The sequence below is a fragment of the Ochotona curzoniae genome, unplaced genomic scaffold (assembly GCF_017591425.1).
Source record: "Ochotona curzoniae isolate NIBS_2020 unplaced genomic scaffold, NIBS_Ocur_1.0 scaffold_3208, whole genome shotgun sequence".
In the NCBI taxonomy this organism is placed as follows: Eukaryota; Metazoa; Chordata; class Mammalia; order Lagomorpha; family Ochotonidae; genus Ochotona; species Ochotona curzoniae.
The window spans coordinates 36,952,987-36,969,567 of record NW_024467106.1 but is presented as its reverse complement, the minus strand read 5'-3'; positions in this window follow the sequence as shown (position 1 = coordinate 36,969,567).

Below are 16,581 nucleotides of genomic sequence, written 5' to 3'. Positions count from 1 at the left end.
TCGGACCCTCAGGACAGTAGTGTGTCCCAGTAGTCTTCATCCACTGAATTTCCTTGCAAGTCCTGTGGAAGGATCTTCAGCCTTCCCCGGCACTGCTGAGTGCTCTCTTTCCAGGCTCCTCTGTGGAGAGTTCCATTAGAAAGTTGTTGCAAACACACACACACACACACACACACACACACACACACACACACAACTTAAATTCCGCTGAAAAATGTTCTACTCTTTGGGAGTTAGAATGAAATCTGGAATTCAACAGAAAATAAGTAATGAAATTTGAGAACAAATTGCTGGTCTTTCATTTGTTCATCAAGTATTCCTATAGTTTGCTGAGTAGAAGATTTTGTATGTACCTGATACTGAGAAAAGCAGCTTTTCTTGCTTAAAAATTTTCTTGTTTAAAAATTATTTAATGATATAGTTGGATAGGCTCTGGGATTTTGCTTATCCCTTCCCACTCACCCACTCACTGAGTTCCCCTCTATTATTACTGTACTATAGTTCTTCATAAACAGTCAGTGGGAGTCCATCTTTAACTGGAAGTAGAGATGCATACTGCATCGTATCCTCACATCTGGATATGACAGTCTCTATTACACAGTTAGTATATATCCCTTAAATGAAAAATCACAATACAAAATCAGCAACAGGAAGAAAAAGAGAAATTTATAATGCCATGAAGTTAAATAACATGCTGCTAGATACGATAGTCTCCACTACAGTTACTATACATCCCCGTAAATGAAAAGCCACAAAACATAACAATAGGAAGAAAAAGATTAACAACAGCATGAAGTTAAATAACATGCTACTTGACTAATGCATTGCTGAAGAAATGAAAAAGCAAGAACCTTCATGAAAAAAAATGATGCTACTGTATGATCTGTGAGTCATTGAAGAATTTAATCAGAAGAAAGTGTTTTGAAGAGATGAAACTAACAAAAACAATCAAAATCCATGAGATACAGTTTCTGCTGATCTTTGTTGGTGAGATATGTCACCTGTAGGTAACAAATAAAAGGGTTTTGCTTCTTTAATCCAGTCTACTAATGACATTTAATTGATGAGCTTAAGCCATTTATATTCAGGGTTAATATGTATGGGTGATCATTTGGTCCTGTCATTTTAGCAATGGTTTGTTCATTGATTTAGTCTTCTGTTGTTATTTTACTGGGATGTTCTGCGCATTTGCCTTTGGTTTTGGTGGGCACTATTCCTTTTGTCTGTCAAGAGAACCTCTTTAAGTATCCTTTGTAGGTTTGGAAGAGGCATGTTCTTTTAACTTTCCTTTGCTATGGAAGAGTTTTATTTAATTTTCAAAGACAAAGGAAAGTTTTGCTGGATACATTATCCTGGGCTGACAATTTTTTGCTTTTAGAATCTGGAATATGTTGCTCCATTCTCTTCTGGCCTGTAGAGTTTCCTGTGAGAGGTCTCCTGTGAGTTTAAAGTGCCTCTTCCATACACTAACAATCGTGGATTTGGCTGAACATATGACTTAGCCAAGAGACTTGACTCCCACGGACAGTTAATGTATAGATTCTACTTGGAGACATTTCCAAGGCAAAAGAGAATCTCAGAAACATGCTTATGGGAAAGGTAAGATTTGTTTTCTCTGTGTCAAACTGAATTTAAATACCTTTGCTTTTTCTTTAGTTTCTTCTGTTCCTAAGTGTTGTTGACCTTGTATTGTACCATTTCCAGATGACCAGTTTAATAATTTCACTGTTACAAGACTTTTCCCTAAGTAGTAGTAGGATTGTGTGTGATCTGTTGGATTTTTTAAAATATGCTAAAAAATGTCTTTGATACTGTATTTGGAAGTGAAATTTAAATAAAGCGTTACATAAACTTTAGCCTTTGATTTACAGAAATGATTATGGCAGTATACAACATCTGTCATTGACTCCAACTAGAACAGAATCAGTTTTTAATCCAGAAAGAAGTAAAAGGAAGACTGTCCTGTCCATTAAATATGTGTTTTATTTTAACCATGGGAAGTTTGGCAGGAAAAAAAGCCTTAAAAAATTCAGATTTCCAACTTCCGTCCTAAATTACTCATCTTACATATGATATTTGGGGAACATAATTGAGCAGGATTTCTTCTAACTAGAACCTTTTTTATCTGAGGGAAATTCTCACTAATGTCTCTTCCTTCCTCTCAGAGTCAACAAACCAACAAGATTTTTCTCTTTGCTGGGATAAAACTGGAGGTTAGTATCTGCCTGAACCAGCTCTTCCTCAGTCAGTCAGATTGTTCAGTGAGTTCCACTCCTGTTAAAACAACACCTTGAAAACCATGTGGAAAGAAGGCCGACCGAGTAGTTTTACTAATGAAAGATTAACATGGGAAAGTTGGCAAGTCTGTTTTCCCCATCATTATCCATTATCAGTAAATAAACAAAACTTCTTGAAACGTTTTGATTTAGTTTTATTGTGAAGTCCCTTCTTTGAGCCATTTTCTGGTTTCATATTAAGATGTGAAGTAAGGAATGAGGGTACCAGGTAATAATAGTGACACTAGTGGTGAAAGGCTGATTCAGTACCAGTTCCAGGGTTTCTTCCTGTCCGGACCAGTTTTTCTATTGCTTCTTCCTTTTGCTTTGCAATTGCAATTGCAATAAACAACCTTAATAAAGAATAGTGTTTAGACTTGAAGAAGAAATTAAGATGGACTACCATAGTACTTAATATAATTTAAAATTGGTATTCTTTCATTCTCACATATGTTTTTAAAGAAAAATCAGCTGTGTTTTCAAATTGTAGATTCACAGTTTGAGAATTGAAGCTGACAGTTTATGAAGTAAGAAATACATAAGAAGTAAAATAAAAATACATAAGAAAAAAAAAAGGAAAGAAAGGTAAGCAAGATGAAGAAAATAGATTACCTGTTATTCTACCAGTCTAATTGCACATCTTTATATGTCACATTTTATTTATATATGTATGTATTGTTAGTAAGAATATCGTAGCCTTGTGGTTGGGGTTTTGCCTTACCAGTGCTGGATCCCATATAGGCATTGGTTATAATCCCAACTGTTCTACTTTCCAGCTAGCTCCCTACCTGTGGCCTAGGAGAGCAGTTGAGGACAGTCCAAGGCCTTGGGATCCTGCACCTGTGTGGGACACCCAGGGGGAAGCACCTAGCTCCTGTTCAGTTCCAGCCTTTGCAGCAGCTTAGGGAGTAAATCAGCGGATCTTTCTATATCTGCTTCTCTCTGTGTATCTACCTTTCCAGTAAAAATAAATCTTTAAATAAATAAATAAGTAAAATACTGTTTTTACATTTATTTTGCTATATGTTGCAGGTACCTTCCATTTCATCGAATAGTTTTTGTGCTAGTTATATTGTTGCATATTACTATGTTGTTTGCTGTGTAGAGGTTAAATGTAAAGTTTGGAGGGGATAGCTGTGAGTTTGAATCCTGTTTCCCCATTTACTTGTATAGGTGCTTGGAAAGTTATTTTGTCTCTGAATTTCAGATTCTGCATATGCAAAATGGAATAATATTGTTTAGCTCATGAAATTAATTTAGAGGGCAAACAGATTCCAACTCTTCTAATGCAAATTGCTTTCGGAAAAGCAATATCATTAATGGTATGTAAAAATGAGTGTCTTCCTGCGCTCTGACCAAAATTAGTATGTAATCTAGGTTGACAATGTACTGGCTTGTTTGTTTCCTTATTTATTTTATAAATAAGCTCCACTGACTCTAAAACTATGATTAGAAATTTTATTGTGTTTTAATTAAGAATGTGCAGGATGTATTTTCATACTAAAAATTAGAAAAATAAATCTGGTTTTTAAAAATTTTATTTTTAGGCCAGCTTTGTGGCATACAGGGCAAAGCTCCACCTGGGATGCCAGCATTCTATCTGGGCATTAATTCGTGTCCAGGAGGCTCCAGTTTCAGTACAGCTCCTTGCCAAAAAGTAGCAATAGATGTCCAAGTGTTTTGGTCCCTGCCACCCAGATTGGAGACAAGGATGAAGCTCCTGACTCCTTGGTGCATTCTGGCCCAGTGCTGACTGTTGCATGCCATCGGGAAGTGAACCAGCAGATGGGAGATCTTTCTTTTTCTGTTTCTCTTTCCTCTTTTCTCTCTAACACAAAAAGAAAGCAAATCTTTACTAAAAAAAATCAATTTAAAAACATCAATATAGTTTTTGCAATAATATGTAATGAAAACTGAAGTATTACTGCTAATTTTTAGAAGAAAATAGACTATGCTGCCTTAGCATCTTCTCTCATAATGTATAGGAATGAATTGTTGCTGTGGAAATCTATTAAAAGGGAATAGTACTAACCTATAAGACTAACTTATGCAGAAATGACTTACTTGGTATCTAAGGCCATTCATCCTGTCTATTTTCTCTACATTCCTGCATGCCAGTGGCTACACATAAGGGAGAAATTGTGTCATGGAAAAAATAATATCCACTGGAGAGCCCATTATACAAGACAGTTTGGAGGAAACATGAGTCAGAGTGGAGTCGTTTATCACCCAGAAGAGGCTCAGATGCACTAAATAAGACTTTCAAAAGAGAAATTTGCAAACAAAAATGAGATTTACAAAGCTAAATTCTGGTTCAAAAATCTTTGTAGTACAGTATTATTACTGTGGAAGTAAAGTGCTAGTACCATTGGCAAACAGGAAGATTAAATCAATTAAAGTTACATTTGGCAGAGGGTGAAGAAAGAGGTATTATTAAATTAGCTATTTAAGATTAGAAGACAATAGCTGAGATAACTAACCAAACTGAATATTATCTCATTTTCTGTTATCATTTTCAATAGATAAACGCACTCCATTAGAGGAAGCCCAGACTGACATAAAGGTGAAAATATTTGATAGTCCATAAACTCAATCTGAATTTTTTGCTTCAAAGGGAAATATAATAAAATTTTCAAAGCCTCCCCCTCTTATATTATCTTCTTGTTAAAATGAACTTTCCCTCAGTTTATTGGAGGGAGGGGCTGCTTTACGGATTGAGCGGCCCCTTCCTCCCTGCTCCCCTCCCCAGCCCCACTGCCCGCCAAGGACAAAGCAGAGACCTTGTGTCTCAGGATCAGGGGAAATGGTTAAGAAGGAGAGGAAAAGAAAATTGCTTTTCCAGCTTCTTCAGCTTCCCATGCAGCCTACTGAGAAAAGCAAGCATCCCTTGGGAGGAAATAACAAAAATGCCATAGTAGATGGATGGATGAGGCCTGGCCTTTATAATGTCACATAGGCTTGAAGCCCTTGTTTGTGGTGCTTATGTGAAGGACAAATGAATATTTGCTAAAAACAGGCCCAATTCTCCAGGGGATCTTTACCCTTGAAGCCATTCCTTGTTTCAGTTCCTTTTCCTGCCAGAAATAACAAAGTAAGAGAAGGGAGTCTGATAAAGCTAGGAAAGGTTTTTTTTTTTTTTTCTTTTTCCCTACAGCACACTTGAGGCAGCCAGTTAGACTGAAAGAGTTGTTCATAGGAGACATCAAGAGCCAGCTAAGTAAAGAGTGCCGGGTAATAGAAAAGCCACCTACAAAACCAGTCACCACTTTGAGGTGACAGAAAACACAAACACACACACAGTCTCAAAGGAAAAAAAAAAAAAACCTAAATTTTTAAATTTTTTTATTTTTAAAGATTTATTTGAAAGAGTAAACTTGGTGAGAGAGACAGAGATTTTCCATGTACTATTTCACTCCACAAAAGGTCACAATGGCCAGTGCTGGGTCAGGCCAAAACCTGGAACCAGGGGCTTCATCTGGGTCTCCCACGTGTGTCTCAGGGGCCCAAATGTTTGGCCCATTCTCTGTTACTTTTCCCAGACCATTAGCAAGGATGTGGATTGCAGGTAGAGAACTGGTATGGGAACCAGTGCACATGAGGGATTTCTGCATTGCAGCCAGCATCACACTACAACGCTGTCCCCAACACTCAGTTTTTTTTTTGTTTTTTTTTTAAAGATTTATTTTTATTATTTTTTTATTGGAAAGGCGGATATACAGAGAGGAGAGACAGAGAGGAAGATCTTCCGTCCGATGATTCACTCCCCAAGTGACCGCAACGGGCCGATACTATGCCGATCCGAAGCCAGGAGCCTCTTCTGGGTCTCCCACGCGGGTGCAGGTTCCCAAAGCTTTGGGCTGTCCTCGACTGCTTTCCCAGGCCACAGGCAGGGAGCTGGAAGGGAAGCGGGGCTGCCGGGATTAGAACCGGCGCCCATATGGGATCCCGGGCGTGCAAGGCGAGGACCTTTAACCACTTGCGCCACCGCGCCGGGCCCAACACTCAGTTTTTATACAGGATTTTTTTTTGAGCGTAGACTGGATTTCTTTCTTCCTCTTTTTAAAATGTATTTATTTTTACTGGAAAGACAGGCATACAGAGAGGAGAAGAGACAGAGAGGAAGATCTTCCATCTGATGGTTCACTCCCCAAGTGGCCAAAATGGTTGGAGTTGAGCTGATCTGAAGCCAGGAGCCAGGAGTTTCTTCTGGGTGTCCCATTCGGGTGCAGGGTCCCAAGGCTTTGGGCCGTCCTCAACTGCTTTCCCAGGCCACATGCAGGGAGCTGGATGGGAAGTGGGGCTGCCGGGATTAGAACTGGCGCCCATATGGGATCTGAGTTTGTTCAAGGCGAGGACTTTAGCCTCTACACTATCACACTTGGCCTATAGACTGGATTTCTAACACAGATTTGCCTAACTGCAAACTTTGATTTATCAGACTTAACTCCTAAGGTACTTTATGACTTGACTGTATACTGCTATACCCTTTTCTCACCAATAACCTCAACAAAGACACCATTAAGAAAGATATTATTGCCTCATCATGTCAGAGTCAGTGTACAATGTGGTGAAAAGAGTTTTTAAGAGTATTTTCATGTTGATCTAGAATCCCATTCCATGCCGGTGGATTATTCTAGTGTGGTTGTAGCGTGAGAAATTGCAATGCAAACAGAAATGTTACTTTCCCCTGAAGACTGAGAAGGAACTCAGCATTGGTACATTGCACCCTAGAGAAGAGAGATCCCTAGGCTATTCACTGCCACCTATGTCAGACTCTGTCCTGTCTTCGGATAGACTGGCTTTTTGCTACTGCATCCATCCTGACACTAAGCCTCTGTCACACACAAAAATAGACTTTACTTTAATCTGTTAATCGAAGCAACCTTAGAAGTCTAACTTCTGCAGAGTTTCTTCCTCATTTGATGACAGAAAAGCATCCCTTAGTGTCCAACAAAATCTCTTTTCTTCACTTTACTGCACTTGTACATAATAACATGTGCACAGCGAGTTCTGAGTCTTAAGAAGCATCCCTGCTGCTCACTCTCTGAAGGACTGGTCAGTTAGTCTTCCCTAGTGGTGCATTACAAAGTCTGTTTGAAGCTGTAACTCTTACCCCAGTATTCATGTGTTGAAAGAGATATGGATGTTCAGGTACAGGCATTTCAAAGGACCCCAATCAGACTCAACCAAAAAAGACCTTTTCTCAGGCATATTGTGTTCCAAACGTCCAAGTTAAGGACAAGTAGAGAAAATGAAATAGGCAAACAGCAGGTTTCTCAGCAGAAACCATCCAGTTCAGAAGAAAGTGATAGGGCGTATTCAGGGTCTTGAAAGAAAAAACTTCAACCAACAATATATGCAGTGAAGTTATCCTTTACATGTGAAGGAGAGAAAGTATTTCCCACATAAGCAAAAACCAAGAGAAGTCATCACCAGCAGACTAGTCTTGCAAGAAGTCCTGGAGGGTATCCTGTTTTATGAGAATACATGACAGTACCAAATTCACTAATACAGCAGATATAATCAGTACATATATATATATAGGTCTAAAGTTAGGGGTACACACACACACACACGCACACACATGCACACACGCACACAGCACTAGATCACATATATCAAATAATGGTAGAGAGACTTCAGCCCTCTGCTGTGATTAATGAAAATATCATCCAAAAAGCAAATATCAGATTTGAATCAGACTTAACATTTTAAAATGGACTCCACATGTAACATCATTCAATATGTATATTCTAGCAGAGACCATTTATTAAGTCACAAATCAAATCTCAGTAATTTAAAGATGGAAGTCATGCATGTGTATTTTCAGACTACCAGGGAATGAAATAAGAAAGCAAAAAGAGCAATGGAAAATTTATAAATACTGGGATTTAAATGACATGCTGCCTAATTGATTATTAAAGAATAAAAAAGAAATTTTTAAAAATTCTTGAAACATGAAAATGAAAACAAAAATATCAAAATCCATGGGGTAAGGCAAAATCAATATTAAGAGGAAAGGTTGTAGCAATAACATCTTAAAATCTAACTTTCAAAAAAGATCAAATGGTTACCAGGAATGAGAAATATAGGATCAAAGCAGAAATAAAGTAAACTGAGCTAAAACGATGAACAAAATGGAAGGCTTTCTCTTTTTGAGAAGGTAAAATAGAAACACCTCCAGTCAGACTAGTGAAAGAAAAAAAATTCAGAGATGAAAAAGACATTGCAGTTGATAACACAGAAACAAAAAGGATCGTAAGACACTACTATGAATAACTAGATGGTAACAAACTGGAAATGTTGGAATAAATGGATAAATTTCTGGATAGATTATGTATACTCTACCAAGATTCAACCAAGAAAACATAGAAAAGCTAAACTGACTAGTAACAAACAATGAGATTAAAGCAGTAATTAAGTCTCTCATCAAAGAAAAGTTCAGGATCTGAGGGCTTCACCCCTCAATTCTACAGAAACATTTAAAGAGAAACTAATTTCAACAATTCTCAAATTATTCCAACATGAAAAGGGTGTAACTCTGCCTAACTTTTTTAAAGAATATTCTTTTTTAAAATTATTATTGCAAAGTCAGATATACAGAGAGGAGGAGAGACAGAGAGGAAGATCTTCCCTCTGATGATTCACTCCCCAAGTAGCCACAACAGCTGGAGCTGAGCCAATCCAAAGCCAGGAGTTTCTTCTGGGTGTCCCACTCGGGTGCAGGGTCCCAAAGCTTTTGGCCATCCTCGTCTGCTTTCCCGGGCCACAGCAGTGAGCTGGATGGCAAGTGGAGCTTCTGGGATTAGAACTGGCACCCATATAGGATTACAGCACATTCAAGGTGAGGACATCAACCACTACGCTATAATGCCAGGCCCTAACTATTCTTACGAGACCAGTATCACTGTAACATTGAACCAATGACCTTCACAAAAACAAAAGTACAAACCAATGTCCTTGATGAACGTAGATGCAAAAATGCTCAGCAACATACTCACCAACCAAATCCAACCCTACATCAAAATGATCATACAATGCAACCACACACAGAAGGAAATATTATTCAGCTATTAAAAAATCATGTTGTTTGCAGCAAAATGGATGGAGCTGGAGGACATCATATTGAGTGAAATAAACCAGACATGTAAACAAAAATGCTGCATGATCTCCTCATAAGTGGGGGCTGGAATTTTAAAAATCCACAAATTCAAAGATAACACAAAATGTTGATTACTAGGGGCAAGGAGAGGTGGGAGGCATAAAAGTAGGGAGGGGTTACAAAGGGGAGAGTGAGAGTTCACCAACTACGACAAATAAGAGATGTTAGTGGGAATGTGGTGAGGGTTATATAGGAACTCTTTGTATGACTACTCCACGATTTTTGTTTTGTGTATTTAGACATAATAAAAAATACTATGTCCATTTGATGATTTTTGTTTAAGCAATGTTTACCTTTGGAACTAATGGAATTTTAGCTTGTTACACACAGTTCTCAATATGTATATATTTTAATAAAATGTCTTTAATACAAGTCACTATTAGATATTCAGCATATTAGTAAATATTGTTTAATAATATATAAAACAGAATGGCTCACAGGACAAATTTGCCTGCTACCTGCTGAGCTGTGTGTGACAGTCTCCCTGCCCCCCTCCCAGCCACACTCTGGCTCCACAGGCCTTCCTCTCAGCCTCCCAGATCCCTGGCACTAGTATCAGCAGAGGAAGGAGTGGGGACGAAGCTAAACGGAGTAAAACAATGGGAAGGGAAGAAGACCAAGTAGGCGAAGTACCTTTGTGACCTTAAAATAACGAGTTGTGTTTTCCTGTGTGTCTGCTGAACTGTCTCTAAAGACAATTACAAAAACGAAGCTCCAAAAATGTCAAGAATAAAGGCAAAATCCTCCAGCTAAGATCCCGCCCTGCAAGCTTGCCCCTTTGAAGTACAACACACACACACACACACACACACACACACACACACACACACACATACACACACACATCTGTAATTCAAAGGGAGATTAACTACAGTCTGGTGGTGAGAAATGAGTGTGAAGATTCCGTCTTACACTTTGAAATCATTGTTTTTAACTTGTATTGCAACCTTTTTTTCAAGTAGTTAACCCAAAGGCATAGAGTTCCTTCTTCCCCGACCCTCCCCCACATTCCCAACAAGTATCAAAAGATAAGTGAGGACTTCTTGGCAAAGATAGGAACACATTTGCCACTTGTTGGTTCAGATTGAAGTGCTGCTGTATGCTTTTAAATGTTCTAAATTCTCAACTTTCAGATCTTTCACACTGAATCAACAACAGTAAATGAGTAAAGTGAAAGGTTCAATTTAAGTAAGATTTCTAAATAGCTGTGCTAGACAGGCTGGCATCCCAAAGATGTCCACATCCCAGCTCCTAGAACTTACAAATGTGCTACTTTCCAAGTAAAAAAAGATTTTGAAAATGTCACTCTAGTGAGGATTTTTAGGAGGGGAAGATTATTCTGGATTATACAGATGGTTCAGTGCAATCACAAATGTTGTTTTATTAGAGATCAGCCGGGGTCATGCTCAGAGCAGGAGTGACAAGAGAAGCACAAGTTGCACCGATGCACTTTGAAGATGGGAGGGAAAGACCGTGAGCTGAGAAATGCAAGCAGCCTCTGAAAGCTAGAAAGACAGTGAAACAAACTTTCTGCAAAGCCTTCAGAAAGATTTAGCCTGAAGCTGCCACATTTATGACTTGCAGAACTATGAAACAAACAAAAATACTTTTTTTTAGATTTATTTATTTTCATTGGAAAGGCAGATCTACAGAGAGAAGGGGAGACAGAAAGAAATTTCATCTGCTGGTTCACTCCCAAAATGGCCACAAAGGCCGGAGCTAAGCAGAGCCAAAGCCAGGATGCAGCAGCCTCTTCCAGGTCTCCCATGCAGGTACAGGGATCCAAGGCTTTGGGCTCTCCTCTATTGCTTTCCCAGGCCACAGGCATGGGAAGTGGAGCATCTGGGACACAAACCAGTGCCCATAAGGGATCATAGTGCTCGTAAGGTGAGGATTTAGTCACTGAGACATCAAGCTTGATCCTAATTCCATTTTTCCAAGAACTTTAGAAGTGCCTTTTGTATGTTATATGTATTTATCTACTGATGTCTATCCTTGGGATGGATTCCCAGTGTTGCAGGATTTTTGACCCCAAATACAGCAGCAACCTCAATTCTTGTCTCGCAGGAAAGAAGAATTTTCGTGCAGACAGAGTTTAGTTTGAAAGCAAGATTTATTAGAAAAGCTGAGAAGAGAGACTCCCGTCCTAGCGACGGGAGGGGGTTTTTGATAGAAAGGACCTTTACCCCTGCCATAGTGGCAGGAGGAAAAGTAAAAAGAAGACCCTAGTGCTCTGCCATAGTGGCAGGAGGACAAGAACCCTTATCAATGGTGGGGAATGCACCTTTTAAAGGTTTCCCTCAAAGGTGTTTCTCCATGAACAAAGAAAATTCCTGGTTTCCATGGTACCTGACTTTGGCACAAAAGGCCACAGAGGTGCCAGACATAGGACATTCCAGGCCTTAGGCAGGTGTGTATTACTTCTTCCTGCTGTCCTTTCGATGATAAAAAGATCAGCCTGAGGCCCTCCCACAATGGCCAGAGGTAGTGGCCAATACTTCATGTGGGGAATTGATATGCTAATAGCATCCTTGTCCCTTGGAAGAGATGTGCTCTGGTGAATCTAAGACATGGTGGGGGATTTTATATTTGAGAAAAATGACTTGGGGACCCAGAATACCCTAACTGCCTACTACCCAGTCTAACTCCTCTCTCACCAGAAGTAGGATTGTTAGATTGGAGGATAAATGCATTTAAAATGTTAGCAGGTATCAGTAAATCTTTTCTAGTAGTAGCAAGAAATGTGCTATTTCTCTTTGATAGAAAATAGCACTTGTACGTAATAATTACGTTGTGACATCTTTTTGAAAAAACCAAGAGAATAACGTCCTGTAAGGAAGTTTGAAGAACAAAGAATTCGGTAGGGATAAATCTTCCTTTTGAATTCTGGTCATTGAGAAGCAGAGTTGGGTAGCGGGGTGGGGTGGAGCAAGAAAGTTTAAGAAAGAGTGCAGAAATCAACTTGTTGCCAGGTTTACTTTCATCAATAAGTGACTTTCCCTGCCACTGCAAATGCTGCTTTGTAAACAGGATGTCTGATTATCTTGGCAATACACAATCGTGTGGTGCTTACACACTTTTCCTTTCAAACTCAATGGCTGATTGATTTATGTTGGCTAAATATTTTGTGGTGAGCAGCACATGGATACACTGTGGCAGGAAGTGGAGGAAGGGGAAAGAGTTTCAAGAACAAAGACTTGTGAGGATGTAGTTGATATTCTCAAGTCTTTAAACCAGTGTTGAGGGTCTTAGACCTCATTACTCAATCTATTAAGCTTACAGACTGAACTACTGTGATATTATCATTTGTGATGTAAAATAAGAACCCTGTGCATAATAGGTATATATTTAATAAAGACTGACATACTTAATCTACATATTTATTTTAAAAATGTGATAGGTTGGGCCTGGCACACTGGCCTAGTGGCTAAAGTCCTTGCCTTGAACACACTGGGATCCAATATGGGCGCCTGTTCTAATACTGGCAGCCCTGCTTCCCATCCTGCTCCCTGCCTGTGGCCTGGTAAAGCAGTCGAGGATGGCCCAAAGCTTTGGGACCCTGCACCTGTGTAGGAGACCTGGGACAGGTTCCTGGCTCCTGGCTTTGGACTGGCGCAGCACCAGCTATTGTGGTCACTTGGGAAGTGAATCATCAGATGGAAGATCTCTCCTCCTCTCTCTATATCTGAGTTTGCAATAAAAATAATTTTTTTTAATGTGATAGGTTTAAAATTGGCTAAAATGAAAGGTGTCCAACATGCCAAAACTTAAACTATATGTATTAGCAATACATAATTTTGTGGATCAATAACAAAATAACTTGATTCGTGCTGTAAATTACTTTAAAAAGATAGCATGATGATGGAATGTGAAATAAAATACATATAAAATTTTAAATTATTCTAAGAATATTTCAAACTATATAAACACTAAACATGAAAATGCATTTTAAAAGTATCAGTATTTCTACGTTTTCTTACCAACTTGCTTACTTAAACACTAAGAAATTCAGGGAGTCAACATTTGGCTTAATAGTTAATAGCTAAGACAGTGATTGTGGCACCTGCATCTCGCCTTGGGCATGGATTTGATAAGTTGTTCTGGCTTCAGATTTCGGCCCCTGCTAATGTGGATTCTGGGGAGAGCGTATGATAGCTCAAGTTATGGGGTACCTGCCACTCATTTGGGAGACCTGGATTGGCCCAGCCCTTGCAGACATTTGTAGGGGAACTGGCAGATAGGAATGATCTCTCTCTCTCTCTCTCTCTCTCTCTCTCTCTCTCTCTCTCAAAAAAAGGCTTTTAAAATACATTAGATGGGATAAAAAAGAATTTATGTAGGCATTAAGAATAGTACCTTACTTATCAATTTCATTTTATTGTCTTTTTTAAAAAAGACTTATTTATTTTTATTGGGAAGTCAGATATACAGAGAGGAGGAGAGACAGAGAGGAAGATCTTCCCTCCGATGATTCACTCCCCAGGTGACCACAACGGCTGGTGCTGTGCCGATCCGAAGCCAGGAGCAAGGAACCTCCTCCAGGTTCCCCACGTGGGTGCAGGGTCCCAAGGCTTTGGACAGTCCTCAACTGCTTTCCCAGGCCACAAGCAGGGAGCTGGATGGGAAGTGGAGCTGCCAGGATTAGAACCAGTGCCCATATGGGATCCTGGCGCGTTCATGGCAAGGACTTTATCCACTAGGCTACTGCATTGGACCTGATTTTCTTGTTTCTTAATATCACAATTGTGCTTAAGATGAGAGTATTCTGGAAAATTTTTACTTAGAAATGTGTCAACTTTTTAAAGAACTAAATAAACTCAATTTCGTTTTTTAAAATAACACCAGCTTATATTAAATGGGCACTATGCTTATGCTAAGGGAGAGTTTCAATTCCTAGGAAAATTCATGGATTGGTTATAGAATATCCTGTTGCACTAACCCCGGATTTGCCTTTTTTTCATGAGCTTTAGATTTGGACAAACGTTAGGCCTGGTCTTCATCAGTTTTACTGTGAAGTGAAGAGTGGGAGGTGAAGGTAGAAAGACCAGGCATATCTTGCAGTGTGGGAGTGTTCAATCTCTTAAGTTTAAATCTTCAAAGAGGATAATGATTAGAGAGTCATTTAAACTAATACGCCAAAGAAATCCACACACCCACTGCTTAACTGTCAAAGGAGCAATTCACAAGTTGCTTACTTATTGGAGGAGAGAAGGAATCTTTGGAATTAGAATAAACAGACAATACACAGTTAACAAGATCTGCCAAAGTTCCAAGTGCTTTCCCAATAATTTGGTTAAGGTCTGAGAAGGGTGTCTGGAAGTCCAAAGCTTATCTAACAGCAGCTGAAACTGACAACTCAAGCAGGATCATCTCCCTCTCTAACTTGGCTCCTGTTTCCGTGTGACGGAGTCTAGTGGCTGTGTTTTGCTTTTACCTGGCAATCTGTTATCCTGACTCTAGTTTTAGAGAGCTCAGAATGGAAGGCTTGCTGATTTTGCTCTTTAATGAAAACTGTGAATTATAACTTCTCAGATCTTGAGTTTGTAATGAGGCATAAAACCATGTTCAGAGACAGTATAGAACTCAGAAAACAGAAATATCTGCTCACACAAAACTGTCAAGAATTATCTCCTTTGTTGTCCGGAGAAATGCCATGCCTCCCAGTTCATATGGTCTTCAGTTTAAATTCTTTGACAATGTCTCCATGTTTGTTCTTAAAAAAGAAAGTGAAGTACTAACTTGAGACATAAAGTTAGAAAAGATTGAATGCAGAACCCATATATGCTGTAGTTAAAAAGAGAGAGAGATAAACATCTGAATCAGAGGTAGGTTGAAACAAGTTCCTAGTGTTACGCTAATAGTCTAGGTACTTGGACCCCATTAGTGCTATGGGAGACCTCATTCAGCCCTGGAGGTGAACCAGTGGATGGGCGATTTCTCTCTCTCTCTCTCTCTCTCTCTCTCTCTCTCTCTCTCTCTCTCTCGATACATAACTCTTTCAACTATAACTTTTTTTATTTTCCAAAAAAAATTTTTTTTTCCATTGTAACAGTGTTTCCTTTTCCAGAATGTTAACTAATTGAAAGAATACAGTATACAGTCTTTTCAGACTGCCTTTTTTCACTTAGCAGTATGAATTTAGGATTTATCCATATATATAGATGGCTTGATACCTTAACCTTTTTTTTAAAATCATTTAATAGTATCATGTTGAATGGATGCATTTGGATATTTAAAAAACTCTGAATCTTTAACCACCTAGAGAAAAATCTTTTTTATTATCTCTAGAGATGGGACCTCTGTCTTAAACAGCTTCATTGAAACATAATTCACAACTCATATAAATCCCCCATTTGCAGTGTGTAACGTAGTGGCTTTTGTGCATCTGTGGAGTTGGGTAAATTATCACACGAACATTCCCCAAACGGATTATGTGCAACTTCTCTCATCCTCCTCTGCCTCCTACTCCAGTATTGGGAAACCACTAATCCACCTGCAGTTTATGTGGGTTAGGCTAGTGTGATGTTTCATATAAATGGTATCTCTTGTTCCCTACTTTATCCTTTCACTTAATATAACATTTTCAATGTCCACCTGTGTTGTTGTGGACATAAATATTTGATTTCTTTAATTGTCAAATAATACTATATTTTTATAGATATATACTTTATTAATGTATCAGTTGATGGTTTGGGATATTTCTAATTTTTTACTATTATGAATAGTGCTGCTATGAATAACTGTGTATTACTTTTTATATGGACTTTTTAAAAATATTTATTTTATTTTTATTGGAAAAGCAGATATACAGAGAGGAGGAGAGACAAAGAGGAAGATCTTCTGTCCAATGGTTCACTCCCCAAGCAGCCACAACAGCTGGAGCTGAGCCAATCTGAAGCCAGGAGCCAGGATCTCTTCCGAATCTCCCACACGGGTGCAGGGTCCCAAAGCTGCCGGGGTTAGAATCAGTGCCCATATGGGATCCCGGCGCATTCCAGGTGAGAACTTTAACCATTACACTATCGCCCCAGGCCGTATATGGACATGTTTTAGCTTTTCTTGGGTATACATGCAGGAATAAAGGTGCTGAGTCATACTGTACCTCAGTTTAATCACGTGAGGCACTTTTGCCTGTTTCCAAAG